The sequence below is a fragment of the Cydia splendana genome, chromosome 22 (genome assembly GCF_910591565.1).
Source record: "Cydia splendana chromosome 22, ilCydSple1.2, whole genome shotgun sequence".
NCBI classification, from domain to species: domain Eukaryota; kingdom Metazoa; phylum Arthropoda; class Insecta; order Lepidoptera; family Tortricidae; genus Cydia; species Cydia splendana.
In genome coordinates this window covers 5,945,831-5,965,093 of record NC_085981.1, presented here as the reverse complement: position 1 = coordinate 5,965,093, position 19,263 = coordinate 5,945,831, and the positions used below count along the sequence as shown (strand labels likewise).

General features: G+C 37.1%; 2 protein-coding genes and 1 long non-coding RNA gene across 3 annotated transcripts in view; 1 reads left to right on the top strand and 2 right to left on the bottom strand.

Annotated features, from left to right (window-relative positions):
* Positions 1-19,263, bottom strand: part of LOC134801530 (uncharacterized) — a 458,287-nt gene that overhangs the window by 53,122 nt on the left and 385,902 nt on the right. The window lies entirely within an intron of this gene.
* Positions 1-19,263, bottom strand: part of LOC134801481 (uncharacterized) — a 183,099-nt gene that overhangs the window by 141,339 nt on the left and 22,497 nt on the right. The window lies entirely within an intron of this gene.
* Positions 13,124-19,263, top strand: part of LOC134801510 (latrophilin Cirl) — a 457,954-nt gene continuing 451,814 nt past the window's right edge. The window contains exon 1 of the mRNA XM_063774122.1: positions 13,124-13,602. The gene's annotated coding sequence lies outside the window, so the exon portion shown is untranslated. The remainder of the gene's footprint in view (positions 13,603-19,263) is intronic.

Here is a 19,263-nt window from a genome sequence, read left to right as displayed (position 1 = left end):
TGTACAAACTACATATTTTATTACACAAACGGGTCTAGCCGTCCACACGGGTACGGGTGTGGTACGGGTCTTTCCGTGACCACAGCTGGTGCAACTCAGCTGAAACGTCGGAATTAAAGGTAAAAACAATAAAATTATATCGCGGTAGACCCGTTTGTGTAATTAGATATGTGTAGGTACAAAACGCGAGAGTTTAAAGTGTTATATGTACAAACGATCTATAAATAAACTTAAAATAGAGGGCCTATAAATAAAAAACGTCCTCCAAGTCCCTGCCGGACAAAATGGCGGCCGTTTTGATTATATTAAGTTTTAAAGTCGGCAATTACGTCCAACCCACGACGGCGCTACAGTTTTCATTATTTGCTTAGAGCTGAAATTACAGGCACACGCTGCGAGTGTGGGGATTGCTCCTTTTGGGACATTCGATTTTAAACGACATGCATAGGCATATAAAATGTATTACTAATAGAAGAAGAATTATAAGGCGTTCCACATGACATCAAATCTCTTCAAACGGCCTCTACGTGTTGGATCTATATCCCCACGCATGCCTTATAGAAGGGCTAAAGCAGAACTGAGCCTATCTTGTCCCAATGCTGGGCAAAGGCCTCCCTCTTCACGTATCCCTATCCCCTAAAGTCTCCCGCCAGTCTCTGTCAAAGGTTTCAAGCTCGTCCCATCGACGAGGTCTGCCGTGACGCCTTACAATGGGACACAACGGGTGGCTGTTTTGGCCCCCAGATCATCCGGCATATGGCAGACGTGTCCCGCCCAGTCCCATTTAAGCTTGGCGGCAGTTTCAGCTAGATCAGTGATTCATTGATACAATAATGGCTATTAACTTTTCCATGGATGTTTTATGGTCATTCTTTATAGTTTTTGCAAAGTACTATTTATAAGTGTTAAGCTAATTTTATGTTTAACTCACGTATTTTTATTCACTCGCGCGACATCTAGCAAAAAAGATCAGTTAACTACCCTAAGGCCCACTTGCACCATTCCACTAACCCGGGGTTAACCGGTTAAACCTGGAGTTACCATGGTTACCAGTACAATTTAGCAAGTACCTACCTAGGGCGACACGTAGTGCAACCCTATGAGGTACAGAACATTACGGCCCAAAGAATCTGGAACTTTCTAGATGCAACGGGCATTAGTAATGAACTTTAAAGGGCGTCACAATAGATCAATGCTGGTCGATGCGACACTCAAAGGCCTACAACGCCCCAATAATAATAAATACCAGTACAATTTGACACTGGGCTGACGGATAAACCGCTTAACCCCGGGTTAGTGGGATGGTGCAAGTGGGCCTAAGTGGAACAAACTCGCAAGCTCAGACTCCCACGCTAGGGGTCATCCATTAATTACGTCACACGAATTTCAAGGTTTTTTTACCCCTCCCCCCTCCTTGTCACACTTGGTCACATTTGGCAAACCCCTCCCCCCTGGTGTGACGTCACATTTCTTCAACGAAATCGGCAAATATTTATTTAATATTTTATCAAAATATTTTTGACAAAAGAAATATTAGTAATTTTATAACCCAAAACTGATTAAGAAATTAAATTAAACGAAGAAAAACGATTATCGTTTGAAAACCTTGTTATTTAAATGATAATTAGCGTATAAAATAATTTAAATACATTTTCGGTTACTGATGAAGTTAAAGTGACGTCACAAAGTTTATGACCCCCCCTCCCCCTTGTCACAATATGTCACATTTTCTTGACCCCCTCCCTCCCCCTAAACGTGTGATGTAATTAATGGATGACCCCCTACTCCTGAAGGCAATATTTCTATTACGAGATAACATTAAAACAACGGTTACTCAAGTTTTTACCTGTTTTTAAATAAATACATAAGGGCTAGGACAGCTAATCTCAAACTGTGCGCAATTTTGAGGCTTTGTGTGGCCTTTACAAGGAATCTACTAAAATTTGTTTATCGAACATGCACGGCAAATCATCTCGGAATGGATTAAAAATACTAACCATAATACACATCCATATACTCGTAAGACGGTCATCACACCATACAGGTGACCCATTTACAGGTTGACCCAAAAAATGCTGGCAACATTTTTATTGCGGCATAGTGACGATAATTAAAAAAAAAAACTTGGATTTGTGTCTTAAAGCTAAAGGAGAATATATTATTTTGAAGAGAATATGTTTTATTTTTGTTAAATAATTGTAGTTTTAATTTTAAAGAACATTTTGTAAAAGACGTGTAAGTACTTAATTAAGAAAAATATTCAAAAAAAAAATTTCTACGTATTTTTGGTCACTCTGTAAGTAGATAGTACGAAAGCACAAGCGCTTATTTCAGTTACGTACACGTTTACCGTGTACCAGTGTACACGGTACACGTGAACTGAAGTATCAACAAAAAAAAGTACCGTAGTCGAGAGCACCATTTAGGTACTGCTCGTAATATAAAATACACCATCGCCCATAGAAAAAGTCATGAAACAAGTTTGAGAGCCGCTGGGCCAACGCATTATGCGACTTTCAGCTGTCGATCCATTTTCAGGGGGATTTTTCAGAAGGTCACCCGTTTGGGATAAGGAGATATTTGGAAATTGTCCTTTTGTCAGCCTTTTGCGATTGATGGAAATATAGTTGAAGGATTTTTTTACCTATCGAACAACGAGGGTTTTATATAAGTACATACTTACATTTGTAGTTAATCCAAAACGGTCATATACATGAATCATTTTTTTAAATTACGTTTTATTAGGGGTTTTACCATGGTGGAGGCGGATCTGCGCGCATTCCTCACCATGCAGTCTGCTTACGACCGATAACGTAATATTGTGTTCGAAAGTAGTACATTAGAGAGTACCTGCCTCGTACTACTAAATAGCCTCGCTACGCTCGCCCATTTACATCTCACTCGGTCGACAATCCCTATGTCCTGAGGGCCTACCGCGAACCACGTTTGCGTTGCCTCTCTGTCGCACTTGTAAATTCGTATGTAAGTGTGACAGGGAGGCAACACGTCGAACGTGGTTCGCGGTAGGCCCTCTGCTTCTGATGTATTCTTGTTTGCATAGTCTAATAAAACATGGTCTTCTCTTCCCAGAGTGACACAAGCCTACGTCACAATAACATTGCCACTTTATATAGCGCTATCGCATATTATCATATAGCGCTGTCGCATGATGACGTAGGCTTGTGTCAGTCACGTGGTCGGAAGAGAGTACAAGGCGGAGTATATTATTATACCATGCTTGTTTGCGATCGTTTCGTTCGTCATGTAACTGTCGTAACGTGTTTTTAGAAACGATACACTTTAGTCAGTAGGCTAATGCACTCGCGATACATCATCATCATTCTCTTGCCCTTCTCCCATTCACTTGGTGTCGGCGCAGCATGTCTTTCTCTTCCACACCTCTCTGTCGCCCGTTTCTGTTATGGGTGCAACTTTCAGGCTTCCTCTTATATACTCATTCCTTATCCTATCCATTCTCGTCACGCCACACATCCATCTTAACATTCTCATCTCCGCTACATGCAATCTCTTTTCATCCGTCACCTTTAGGGCCCAACACTCTGATCCATACATGACGACAGGTCTTATGACTGATTTATAAATTTTACCCTTCAACCGAAGAAGGTATGTATATGTCGTTTCATATCGGTATTTTGGTATTATATTTTCGGATCCATTAGTCGTGGTGGGATATGATGTATGCACATATTAATACACGTGTCGTGCGATGCACTTTACCCGTGCATTTATAAAATTTGATGTAGACGATTGGAGTTTATTTTTACACGGACGCGTAAATAAAATGAGTCAGTGGAGCTAGGAAGTACGTAAAATTAAATTTTAGAATAAAATGGAAAATGTTTCGTCGAGTAGGCACACTTTTTAGGGTTCCGTACCCAAAGGGTCCGCTATCCGTATGTCTGTCTGTCTGTCCGGTTGTCTGTCACCAGGCTGTATCTCATGAACCGCGATAGCTAGACAATTTCTTTAATTATACTTATGACGTATTAAACCTAGCAGAAGTGGATAGCAATCATTTTTAAAAGCGGTAAACTTTCGTAATGCTCTCCCTGCTAATATAGGTTTATTAATATCGTAAAATTCCCAGCTAGCCTCATAAGGGCCGTTAAGATTTTTAAATTAACTTTTCGAGGTGTAAGGAATTTCATCCGGGCTTGGATGCAACTTGGAATCTTACTAAATAGGGGGAAATTTAAAATGCGTTTGACAGTTACGGAGAATTTCAAGCGGCTTGATTTTGAAATTAAAAACGTTGCAAACCAAGACGTTCGAAAAACATATTTTAGTAACGTAAATAAAAAGCTGTAGTAATAATAATTTAATCTGATAATAAGTCAATACCGAGCTTAAGCAATTTATTAGTCGTACCTAATTAGGTACTTTATTGCACAAAACAATCACATAACAAACTAAAATACAATTAGGTACTTATAAGAAAAAAACAACAATTTACATTGCAATTGACTGATAGTGTACATTTTCCCATTTTTTCAGTATATTATTAAAATCCAGTTTAATGATACCTATTAAAGAATTTCAATAATCACACACTCATACGAATTAAAATTAAACTAAACCTATCTTAACCTATTAACATGACTTTAATTGAATGTGTCCTACTTTGCGTAAACACTTATCTTGCTATATTTTCATTTTAAATTTCAGTACCATTTCGTACCTTGTCACAGTGACAATCATTATGAAAGTCGCTAGGGACCTCATTCTATTGTCACTGTGACAAGGTACGAAATGTTACGAAAATTACATTCTTTTAATCTATCTTCGTAACGCTGTATTTGCAATTTTATTAATATTTGTAGTTTTAGTTATTCTCTTGTATGTAATCTTAGTTTTAAGTTTATCACGAATAAAATGCTTGATTCTGATTCTGATTCTGTAGGTATTTTCTAAAATATATGCACATTCAAATTCGCCCACCTTTAATAAGTTTTGAATGTAAGTGAATAATCCCAGCCTCTCCACCATGTCAAGATCACATGATATCAATAAACTGATTTCAAATAGTATAGGTACAGTTACAGCTAACGTCATACAGACACAGAGACAGATCTCCAGTGTATCTTTGTAACGCTGTAGGTATTTTCTAAAATACATGCACATCAAAATTCCCCCACTTTTAATAAGTTTTGAATGTAAGTGAATAATCCCAGCGTCTCCACCATGCCAAGATCACATGATATCAATAAACTGATTTCAAATAGTACAGGAATGACGTTACAGGTAACGTCATACAGACAGAGACAGGTCTCCTGTGTTATTATTAAGGTGCCGTAGGTTCAGGCAGTACCCAAGTAGCACAGATTAGCTGTATAGCGGCCGCATAATGAAGTACGAATACGCTTGAAGCTGGAATATAAAAGCTGCATAAGAGCTGTATAAGCGTCTTTTCAGCTTTTATAACTCTTAAATGGGCACAAATTAGGCAGCCTTAAGTTCACATAGCTACTTAAGAGCATTGTAGCAGCAATTTAACGGAATTATAAGGGGTAACAGGAGTTATAAGAGATGTATATTGACTGGGTAAGAGACCACCAGTTACCCTTTATTCAGCTAATATGTCACATGTGCGCCCTAATACCGGGAAAGATTGACGTTGGGCTGAATAAAAGATAATTAATAACATACTTTTACACCTCTGCCTTAAAAATCAGCTATTATATTTCGTATATTGACGACGAACGCAGAGGTGAACATATTTAAATTGAAGCAAAAACGTTAAGCGCAACGACACCATAAGTCATTTTGTTAAAGTGTTTAGTTAAATGTTTGTACATGATCTTTTATATATTAATGCGAAAAAGATGTTTGGGAATGCAAGTTTATTGACATTATATATATACATTATCTAAGAAAATTTCAGTGCGCCACGAAAATAATCAGTATTTATTTAAATAAATGATATAAATAAGCTATGTGTAAAAACTATTTCAGTGGTTTGGACAGAATTATGAGATAAAAAGTTAATAATACGTTATAGAAAGTACAGAAAGTACGTTGGAAAAGCAATTTCAATTTTGTAGGTTATATACAATAAAATGGCGGTCAATGTTAAAAAGCAACGTGAACCTTTAAAATTCTAATATGCAGCATAGGACTGTTATATATCTGACAAAGATACTTAAGTGAACCACTATACAGTCCAAGTCGTTATTTCGATACACGAGTGAACCTCTAAACAATTATAAGGCATCTTGTGAACGTTTAAACAGCCGCTATGCAGACAGTCCCAATCGTAGTATAATAGGCTGCTTAGCGGTAAACATGTTCAGCGCTAAGCCGTATTATGCGCCACATGTGTTCGATTATACGTCTATTGGTTTCATAATAGTTCACTCGTTCTCCCTTATAATAAGTCAGCGAAATAAAAGCTGCTTTAGCGGTAAACATGTTCAGCGATAAGCTGTATTATGCGCCCCATGTGTTCCATTATACGTCTATTGGCTTCATAATAGTTCATTCGTGCTTCCTTAAAAAGTCAGAATAATAAAAGCTGCTTAGCGGTAAACATGTTCAGCTATAAGCTGTATTATGCCCATGCCCCATGTGTTCCATTTATACGTCTATTAGCTTCATATTAGTTCACTCGTGCTCCCTTAAAAGTCAGCGTAATAAAAGCTGCTTAGCGATAAACATGTTCAGCGATAAGCTGTATTATGCGCCACGTGTGTTCCATTATACGTCTATTGGCTTCATAATAGTTCATTCGTGCTTCCTTAAAAAGTCAGCGCAATAAAAGCTGCTTAGCGGTAAACACGTTCAGCGATGAGCTGTATTATGCGCCACTTGTGTTCCATTATACGTCTATTGGCTTCATATTAGTTCACTCATGGTCCCTTAAAAGTCAGTGTAATAAAAGCTGCTTAGCGGTAATCATGTTAAGCGACAAGCTGTATTATGTGCCACATGTGTTCCATTATACGTCTATTAGCTTCATAATAGTTCACCTGTGCTCCCTTAATAAGTCAACGTAATAAAAGTCCACAATTACCTCCTTATACAGCACATGGCGTAATTTTATCCACTAAACAGACCTTATAACGGTTAAATCATTTGATAACCCTTAAAGCTGTATAGGGTCGTAGCAAATATACCTTTATATCACTCTTTGCATATTAATGGTAGTTTTCAGAGCCGTAATGTAGCTTTTAATCAGCCCTAAGCTATATAAATATTACTGAGATCTATTATACAGCTGTAGGACCACGAGTGTGCTCTTATAAGTGTCTTAATACGCACAGAGCGTTAGATAGAACTTAAAGTGAGTAGTTATAGAGCTATCTGTGCTACTTGGGTAGTTTTTGAATAATCGTCAAATTAACTGTTCTATAGATAACATTGGCCCTGATTCACCGAAATATACGAAAAGATATTTTTTTCGCGATTCCGGGTTTGGCCGCATCGTAAAAGTTGTTCGTAAACATTTATATATATATATATATATATATATATATATATATATATATATATATATATATATTGTATTTATATATTCCGGGGATCTCGATTTGAAATTTGCTATATAGGGGTTTTCGGGGGCGAAAAATCGATCTAGCTAGGTCTTATCTCTGGGAAAACACGCATTTGTTAGTTTTTATATTTTTTCCGAGCAAAGCTTGATCTCCCAATATTTACTATTATTTCCGCACTCAGTAATACATATTTATATGCGTTTTATACGAGCCCTTAGATTTTTCGGACACATTATGAGATCACCAATGCATGATATGGAGAAGTGTATCATCTTGGGGCGAATGAATGGCAAACGCGCTCAGGGTGGGGCTCGTAAGAGATGGTCTGACGCCATGAAGAAGACGAGTGGCGGCAGCCTGCATCGTGCGGTCCACTTGGCTTATGACCGCAATCAATGGAGACGTGTTGCATGTGGTCGCGATCCTCAGCATTGAGGGAACGAGGAGGAAGAAGAAGAAGAATACATATTAAAATATTTTTTTACATTCATTTCACACAAAACATAATACAATACAAATCTTATCATACTTACAACTTCCAAATAAAATTTACAGAGAAACACAATACATACATAAAGAGAAAGAGATAAACCTTATTTTTATTATACAAAATACACAAAACTATTAAGTGTTATTAATGCAAAGGTTAAAACTACTTACTTTTAATTTCTAAATTATTCTACACGAATCTAATTTGCAGAAAATATTCCGATACGAGATCGCAATGCCGTTAAAAAGCTAATACCCAACTTTATAGGCATACCTAGCAATTCCTGGCTGGATTAGCATAGAATTAACATGCGATTTCTATTATGCCTATAAAATGCACTGACACTTTTCCATTTCAATGTAAAAACTAGTTGTATGTCAAACATTTTAATCTGCCTTGAGCCTGTGCATATGCATAAGCTTCGTGTTTTATAGCGTTCGTAAAATTATATTGTAAGTATTGATTCTGCTGCTCGATAGCTGGTATTTTTAACCGACTTCAATTTCATAGAAGGAGGAGGTTCTGTATTCGGTTGTGGCTATTTTTTTTTTTTTTTTTCTATGTACGTTCACCGATTACTCCGACATCCGTAGTCCGATTTGAGTAATTCTTTTTTTGTTTGAAAGGAGCTACCTCCGAGTTGGTCCCATTTTAATTTGGTTCTGTTCTGATGATGGGATCCATGAGGAATTGAGGGAACTCCTCAATTTTTAAAGGCACATGCATGGTGTTTTGGGCGTTTTCTTAAGCAACTCGAGCAATTTCTCCCGAAAACCACTAATTTGATGAAGTAGACCTGATGATGATGATTATTTTGATGATAATGATGATGATTTCTTTAAATGTAAGTATCTTCACCGATTACTCCGGCACCTGTGATCCGATTTGAGTAATTCTTTTTTTGTTTGGAAGAAGTTACCTCCACGGTGTTTCCGTATTATTTTTGGTTCTGGTCTGTTGATGGAATCCATGAGGAATTGAGGGAACTCCTCAATTTTTAAAGGCACGTGTTAAGTGATTTCGGGGTTTTCTAAAGTAACTCGAGCATTTGCTTCCGAAAACCACCAATTTGATGTACTGCAACTGTAGCCTTACCACGAGTTTGACATTGACATATTCGCTAACGTCTTATGCATCTAAATGTAACTTTTTATGCATCTCGCTCACACTAAGGTTAGTACGAGCGAGATGCATAGGAAGTAAGTTACACACATGCTAGCGAATATATCAATGTCAAACTCGTGGTAAGCTGGTAAGGCTATTACTGATCGGGGGTTAGGGTTAGGAGTTAAGGGGTCAGAGATTAACGGGTCGGGGAATGGCGGTTGAAGGGTTGCTGGTTCAGGATCGAGGGGTTCCTGGATCAGGGGTTGATGTGCTGTGAGGTTGAGTGATCGGGGGGCTGAGGGATTGGGTCAGTGGCGGGGCGGGCGGATGGATTTAGTTGACAGGAATTATAATTTCCCAGACGGACTCGAGAAAATTCCTGGTTCAGGGTCGAGGGGTTCCTGGATCAGGGGTTGATGCGCTGTGAGGTTGAGTGATCGGGGCGTTGAGGGATTGGGCCAGTGGCGGGGCGGAGGATGGATTTAGTGTAGTAGTGACAGGAATTATAATTTCCCAGACGGACTCGAGAAAATTCCTGATTACATGACATATTTATTAAAGTAATAGGTACACGAATTTAGTGTTAAACATGATCTTGTTTTTCATTCATGCGTCGCGCTCTTAACAATGCGTTAAAACTAAAAATGGAAAAATAAAAACTTTTTACAAAAAAAAGCAAACCGACTTCAAAAAGGATGAAATAAAATTTTATCCTTTTTGAAGTCTATGCGTTACCAACTGATATGTTTGAAGTCGGTGCCAAGCCAAGTAGTAACAATACCAGTCAAAATAATCAGCTTTATGGCTATAAATCCCATTAGAACTGCACTAATAACTATTACAAATGTGTAAGTAATTTTGTCTGCCTCTTTGTCGCCTTTTCAAGGCTAAACAACTGAACCGCTTTGAAATGTAGTCCTCTGGATAAGGGACGGGAAATTACTCAGTCCCAATCTCACACTTGCGTGCTATAGACTGTTCGAGCATTAGTAAGAAATGCTCTTTAAAAAATACGACGAAAAAAAATGCATTGGATTTCCACTAATGTGCCGACAAACATGGTACAGACTGCGCCAAGAAGGTTTGATCGTGTGTCCTGAGGTGTGTTCTTAAGCCTCCTCCACACTCGTGCGCGAATCGCGGCGCAAAGCCGCGAACGCGAGTGTGGAGTCCTGAACGCAGACCTGCGAAATCGACTCCACACTCGCGTTCGCGGCTTCGCCCGCGATTCACGCGCATAGTCTGGAGGGGGCTTTAGATACAATCGACGTCAAAGATATATTTACACTTTTGCACTTTACTCCTTTGTAATAAGGCGAAAAGTGTAAACATATTTTTAACGCCGACTATACCTACAGAAAGTAGTTCATTGTCGTCGTGTAAGGCAATCCAACGTAGGTACATCCTTATCGAATCGCACCAAAATCATGGTATGCTTCAAAATTTGGCTTGGCACCGACTTCAAACATATCAGTTGGTAACGCATAGACTTCAAAAAGGATAAAATTTTATTTCATCCTTTTTGAAGTCGGTTTGCTTTTTTTTGTAAAAAGTTTTTATAGTATATATAATGTAAACGCGTGTATTCTGTTTATGCATTTATTCGATTATTATTACTAACGGAAATGCCTTCAGGTAAAGGCTTCTATAGAGCAATAAATGACATGTGAGATATAATAATCGTCGGCTAAGTAGGAGCAACGAATTCTATCGATCGATCAAATGCCGCAATTTGCAAATCGTATGCAATTATCGGTGACGTTTGTAGAGGCCATACATAACTCTAGAAAGAGGAAGAACAGTACGAAATAAAAAATAGGTAGGTATTTTTGATCCCAGAAAAAGTTTCTTGTCAGTCACAAGTTAGTAGAGTTATTTATCGGTATGTTTAATTTTTTTTTAATAACTATAATATTGCGTTTTAACATTTTTCTTCTTAAAATATTCTTTAAGCATCTGCGTTAAAAAAACTGCGTTTAGTAAAGTAATAAGTAACATTCTAGTGAGATACTCGGACTTTATATACTTATTTTCACAGGCCTTATTCTGCAAACATTGCTATCTAATTGAATTGAGAAATGAGGAGTCTTTCAAAATTCGGTGCGTAGGTGTATTGGAATCACCCTTAATTACTTTGTTGTTGTTCTATTTCTTACACGATATTACTTGCGGCTTTTCTGATCGATCATTCATACATCTGTTTTGTTTTGTTTTCAATTCAGACAAGAACAGTGCATAATATTGTCTTCGGATACCGCTATTTGGTAATATCCAAATTGCAACAGCGAAGATGACTTTTCTCTACCACCAGCTTGGGATCCAGTAGTACATCTAATAAAAGAACAAGCAAGACATAGGACTGTGAAACTATATAGTGTTTGATGGTATTGTTTAGTTTAGCAATGTTACTAGCTTTATGAGCCTATTTTGTATGTAATAATTGTAATACTAGTCTAAAATTTATGGTTTTCGGTTTTTGTTCAATATTTCTGTATGTTAGTTCTGTAATAGTATTGCACATTGTAATTTTGACAGAGGTGAATATGTTTTTCCTCATTCACCCGTTGACCGTCGGGATGTATTTTAAATTCATTATAGGTAAGCGATATAATCCGTCTAAATACTTTTATTTCATGTTTTATTTCAAGAGCAGTGTAATGCATTGCGTGAACCGTGCAGTTCTTCATTACTGTACGTCCCTGGAGGATTACGCTCAACGCATTGGGGTGTGATTCTCTGAGGTCCCATAGCACACATTTGTGTTTGATGTCCCTGTTTTATGCAGGATACTTGAGAAACTAAATGTTCCTTTGCGCCATTGTAAACGTGCGAATCTTTTAGTATATTTACTGAAGTTAGTTTTACACTTACTGGGAATTTCCACCTTGTTTGTTCAGATTATGCACAATATGGAAACGATAAGATGAGGCGATTGCTCGCTGCAGATTTAATATCAGTTGATACGTCTGATGTAATTTTGCTACAACAGTTATAGTACATAACTAAGTATCAATTCCTTTTTTTATTGCATCGGTTTTTATACTTTATATCTTCCATTTGTGAAATGTTTTGGCCTTAGAAATGCGCCTTTGTGGTAGCTTCATTAGTGTAGCCGTTGTTCTAAGTTCTAAGGTCTTAAAAGTAGGTAACTGATGGAAAAAATGGTAGCTTTATATGACCAGACTTTTCTGCTTCATTAAAACGATCGATTAGTAAGTATACCTATCTTGAAACTGGGAATTAATGATCTCTTTTATAAGTATCGGTATTTATACAAAAGAAGGATAGTATTTCTGGAACTAGTAGCATTGCATGGTTGGTGTTGAAATCTCTTTCCTTTAGCAGGTTGTCTGTTTCAATTCAATTCAATTCAATTTCTTTATTCATAACGTAAGTTACATGTCAATTTTATAATACACATCTACATCTTATATCTATTTTATATTAACAATAATAAGTATCTCATTTTGATAATCACATATAACATTGTTTGTATTCATAAATTCATCGAATGCGTAGAACGCCTTATCTATTAAATATTCCTTTAGCTTTCTAATAAACATATTGTCTGATAATTCTGCTGACTTAAAATTATTTGGCAAACGATTATAAATTCTAGATTTTTTGTAGTTAGTTATAGTCATTGTGGTCGATACCTTTTCAAAGTGAAAAATCACCTCTCATTCGGGAGCTTTTTTTACGTGTCGCCATTTCTTCACAGGCTAGTACACTCAGGCTCTTGAAGTAATTAGTAAATATAGTCAAATACAAATTTATCATCTTGTATCGGAACGATTAAATGCATTTGTTCAACATACTTATGGGACGGTTACAAATTTACAATAGGTACAACAAGATTTGTCCTATGTAATATACATCGTAGTTTACATAGTACAAATTATTATGTCTCTATATTTCATATTGCAAGCTATCCCAACGTTTATGAACCTGTAATATTGAAAGATCCAATAATGGAACTCCGATAACTCCATGAAATGAAACGAAGAGCAATATGTTGTAAATTTGATTGCATTGCAGAGAAATGCAAGCGTGAGCGCGGCGTGGGCTTGTACAATGACAAGTGTGACCACGACATTGCTTTTTATCTTTATCTATAAAGAACACCTTAAATCAAAGGCCGTACTAGGCCGTCGCACTCCCGACCCGGCATAACACGTGCATTACTCACGAAATATTTTCATAAAACCGAACCAAACGCACCCGACCACCCTCCCCGCGCCCCCGCCGCAAAACCAGTTCAGTTCGTGCCCGGCCGTCGAGCGCGTCGGTTGTACCGTGCCGCCAGCCCCGCGTTCTTACGAGACAAACATCTTTTGTACCCAAACCAGTGCTGTGGATTTCATGACCTGTGCAGTGTGAGTTCGTATTGTGATGTTACGTGTACGTTATGTTCTAGTGTTGGATTTCTCTTGAAAACTGTGCGACGGGACCGCCTAGCCGTCGGACGGCTCTCGATCTCGGGATATCATTAAGGTATTTATTGTTACACCGGCTCATTGTTGTAAGGATTTTTTCTTCGTGTCGAGTTGAATCGATAGTCGTGTGGGGCTCGGGGTCCGTGCAACCGATCTGAAGATTCATTCGATTTTAAAACGGCTTCATTCGGACGCTATTTGCATTATGTGCATGTTATGGGTTCTCAGAACGGGTTCGAACCTCGAGGTGTGGGCGAGTATTAATTAGCCAGCTCGATGTAACGGTACCGACCACTTAACGATCTTTTGATAACTCCGGAGCTTTTGTTATTGTAGGTACTTTCGGCTCGATTATAATAAAGCCGTTTTTTTACTCGATAAGTCGATAACCGGCGCGAGATTGTTGGACCGTGAGATTTTTTGAGATAAGATTAGTTTCGCTAGCATTCATAAAAGCTCTGCGAATTACATCGAACGTTTTGTGAAGATAAAACTATGAATATAAAGCTTAATACAAAAGATAAAATACCAACGTGTCTGCAATCCATTAGATTCAAATACCTACATTAAAATGTAATCCTCACAAATCGACCAACAATAATTACAAAATCCACAAAAACTTCTTACGATATTCTCGGCATATAATATCACGATTGACGCACTAAATACACAATCCACACTTTCAACACATTGTATGTGACATACGCATCCAAATAAAGCTGGTGCTATAATAAATAAACAATTGAACTAATATTTACGACATAAAATCACAAACAACGCGGCGTAGAAAGCGCTTTCTCGATAGATGGCGACACTAGTTCCAAGCAGCCAAGCTTTCGTTATAACCTCACATTTACGTGTTCCGAAACAGCTATTACAATTTGAGGGAATCTTTACTGTTGTTAATTGCACGTAACGATATAATTAATGGCTTTGGTAACCTGATTTTACAGAACTTTACCGCTTCGGAGTTTTGATGCCATATCCGAATCACTTTTATAGAAATGAAACACTTATCTAGATTTGATTGAAGAATACACCGATTACAAGTTATTCGTCGGAAAATAGAACAAAAACTACGTATTAGTCATTGTATAAAGCTTTTTATTCTAGGAATAATCACACACCGTCGACTGAGTGTCCATTTTGAAAATGAAATGAGTGTAAGTAGTTTTTTTTTTTGTGTTGTCATTATTTTTATGGGCACAGGTTTTTGGCATACAGCCGAGTTGCAAATTATTTAAATTTATTTCAGGGATATACCTCTATTGGTTGGATTTTAAATGTGTTTCAATGTGTTTACACATAAAGTCGATTTCTTAGTTTAAAATCTCCTTGACACGCCGCGCAATTCAAAATAATGGAAACTTTTGATTTTGTTTAATAGTGTAATTACTAGTATTTCTCCAGAATAATTAGTTTTTATTAAACAAATAAAATTTTACATAGGTACTTTGTAAGATATTTTATATTTTGATGCACAATGTGTAAGTACAGTAAAAAAATGCGTGAAATGGAACGTAACAAATTAAAAAAGCGTTAAATGTTTATCAATGTATGTATCTCCTACCGTTAGCTATGTTATCAGGTACATTTAAAGGCAATAAAACAACTCGTATCTTCATTGTAATTCGAATTTCGAACAATCCAGGTCACCGTCTTTTATTATTTAACTTTGAATACATCGGAACGCATAATTTTATAGACGCTTTAGGGTTGCATTTACAGCAAGATGAAACCGTTGATTTAGTCGTAAAATGAGCCATAAAGTATTGATGGCTGCATACAAGATTAAGTTGTGGATTTTGAAACAGTAATACGATAGGGTCCTATTTTGCAGCCATTTCCTTGTGAAACGCATTCCATCCAACCTACGCTAAACGCTTTTTTACTTCTATTAGCATTAAAGAATTTAAATGTTTATTTTATTAGAAAATGCGTAGATAAAATTGATTATATTTTTAAAATGGGAGATAAATTGAGAAGTAAGTGGTATTTTAAATTCGTTATACAATGTTTGCGTATAAAATCAAAGAACAAACTTAAGCTATAAACATTTTATACCATATAAATGTGTATTACGTAACCAAAGTTTGAATCGTGTGATTCGTGTGGATTCAAAGGCCCTGAATTACTTTACCTATCAAGAATTTCTAGGTTAGGATCATTAATCAAAATTTAGGTATAAAAGTGATTTATGGTTCTTCATGTAGCTAGAACGATTTTTTGACAATAACAAAGCTTTCGCGTTAGCATTTCAACTTTACACGGCTACTTATTTGAATGAAGTGACTGTTGTTAAAGAGGCTGTTTAAAAAAAATGCACATGTGTTTTCACTTAAAACACTTTTTCGCGGCTTAGTTAATTTGCCGTTTAAATTCGGAATAGGGCCGGAACTCGAACCGTAAACCGAACATCGGTAGTCGACATATGTCGACGTGTCGCTCGCCCTAGAGCTAATTGCGATGAAAAAACCGTGATTTACGTTCCAGGGCATGTCGGAATTGATGCATCGCTATAACGTTATACGCCGTAGGCGACGTTCGAAATTTGATTTGAATTTTTGAAATATTGTTCGAAACATTCGGATTTATGGTTCCGGAAAGACATGCGTGTAACGGAACTGCTATTTCGATGTACAGCCAGCAAAACTATTAGTTTAGCATGCAGGGGTGCTCATTATAGGTACATATTTTTGTAAAGGTCGATTGACAACATTTTGCGCTGAATTTCATCGATAATATTGACAGATTAGTACAAACTTTAGTGTAACAGGCAAATTTCTTCAACCAAAAACGTCATTCATTACTGACACTGACAGATCAGTATCATTTTGGAAACAGATCAAATAACTAAAACTCGAATTGGGCTGTTAGTTAGCATGCATTGCAATGCAAAATCACACTATCTCAGCACATTGAAAGGTGTTTCAGAGAATTTAAATCGCATCTCAGACTGAGGTGAGGTGACCTCACCTCACCTCAGTCTGATATGAAATTACCACCTGGTAATTTATCGTGATTAAAATAGGTATTTACGGATTGTTACTAAGTTCTGTATTACAATATACAATAAGCATTTCAAGATCAAAGTGATCAGACTATTTCAGCACATTGAAAGTCTTTTCAGGGAATTGAAATCGCATCTTAGACTGAGGTGAGGTGACCTCACCTCACCTTAGTCTGATATGAAATTACCAACTGGTAATTTATCGTGATTAAAATAGGTATTTACGGATTGTTACTAAGTTCTGTATTACAATATACAATAAGCATTTCAAGATCAAAGTGTCAATACCATTTACTATTGTAATTAAGTTCAATATTACGCACGTAGTCGTAATTTAGGTACCTATTTACTACCTATCAATATGATATTTGTGGTTACAAACATCCAAATATAGAAGCCTAGGGCGTCTGCCACTTTGATCTAGGCACCCTAGGCAAACATTGTGTAAAGCAAATATTTACACCCAAAACACATAGTTTACACTGGTGTATGACTTATTGACAGATTTTCGGTCTAATGCTTCTAATACTTGAGATAAAGTATAAATAGGAGTTACAGCTTTTCTGTTGATCGTATGTTCACTACTATGAAAGTACGTAAAATTATTTAATACGAATGAAATAATGGCCTTAAATGAATTCCTAATCACGAGTCCTAAATTTTTGTAACATTTTCAGAATTCGCGTCCAAATGTTTTATAATTGTGTTGTATATTCCATTAAATATCCCTTAAACAGACCGTGATTCAAGCCTCATGGCATTTCATAGTCCTAAAAATACTACACAAATAAAAATACAGAAAGATCATGTTATAGCCGTCATGTTTGCCTTATAATATAATGACTGATTCAGAGGATAAAACATATTTTCTGGCTACTTTCACAAACGAAAACATTTCGAAAAGCTCAAAACGTCATCGGCACGTTCCGAGATTAACGAGACGTCAGACAGAGACGTGACTGCGCTATCAGATCCTGTTGACGCGTTACTCATTATTGTCAGTCCGACGTCATTATTGTCAAACGTCGATCTAGTTAATGATACTGTGACACGTTTCCAATCATTACTTAAGGTAACATTCCATTTCTGACCGCAGCTGCACTACTGCTCCGACACGTCGATGTTATTGACAATTTCCATAGTAAAATGAATGACAAGACAATGAATGACAGTAACGTCGCAACAGTAGTGCAGCTGCCGTTGGAAATAGACTGTCACCTTAGGTGACGTTCGGATATCAACTGCTGTTGCGACATTACTGCGGCGGCGATGATGCTGCTGTATCTCTCTCTTTTTGTTGAGTGACGGACTGAACGTCATAGTCGCATATTTATCAAGGAAATTAACAGATACAGCGGCGACATAAACGTCGAAACAGTAATGTCGCAACAGTAATGCGGCTGCAGTTGACATCCGCATGTCACCTTTATGGATTCCATGTGTCGTAATACCTTTTGTTTCGGCGCAACCGTCACCTTCATTTACATAGAAAACTAATTTATAAATTTCCGACTTTGGGACGGATTAATTAAAGAACGTTGAGTGATTATTACTCAGCCACTGTTAGAGTTTAATGTGATTGATTATTTAAAGCGCCGAACACAGAGCCCTGTGGTACTCCATACTTGGCGTCTTAAACCGTTTCACAACGCAAGAAGATTAAATTCACTCCGCCTAATCAGATTTAAAACGATGATCGAACGTTCTACTTAAAAGGTCAGCATTTACGACCCAAAAATGAAATACTGGACCGCCCGTTACAAGATAGCAAATCTTTTTACCGTTACTGAAGCGGTTACTCCGTCTCTCCGCTTAGGTATTCGGAGTTGACCAAGCGCATTGTCAAAGCTTCTCTGGGTTAATTATGACTGACAATCTATTGTGTTATGATAAGGCTCGTTGACGAAGAAAACTGTTAGGTATGCGCACGATCTTAATTGATTACTGATATGCGTTTAGTCACATAAACGTCGTAAGATAACGTTATAACTGTTATAAGTACACTATAAAGACAACGGTACTCTTAGGGCTTAGAGCGTTAAAGCTTGTCCATTAGGGAAGTGGCAGGAAAGGATCAAGAAGTCATTAGCTAGAAAGTGTTTACGGATGCATAAACCTACATGTAAGTACGCTTTAAAATGTTCATTTTTTCCGTAAATTACCAAACACAAGCCATTCAACCACATTCTCTAAAAGCACAATAACGACCGTGCATATGAAAGCACAAAATTATCATTTACAAGCTCGTATATGCCGCTATTCAAAATTCAACCTTACTCCAGTATTGTTAGGATACAATCAATGTGTTTAATGAGAAGAATTGTCTCAGTGAGACAGGCTCACTCACGTCTTTCAAACGGAGTTAAGTGGCTTTCTGCCTATTTATTAAGACATGAAGATACCTTAAGAATTTTTTTCATTTCTATCTCCAATCTCCGATACTTCTCTGGAGTATTATTATGGATTTGTATTAAGATCTTCTATTTCTTCCTTAAATTTTCCGTTGAAAATTGAATCGTTGCGTGGTATTTTAATTTGCAAAACTGCCATTATTAGTGTAATGGTGCTTTTATAATTTTCGCTGCCATTAAGTCCGCCAGGTTTGAAGAAACGTGTGAATTTCCCCAGAGCGCTTCAATGCTATATTTAAGTGCATTATCTGGACTTGAATACCTCGAGTCATTCAAGCAGCTGTTTATGTTGCTTTCT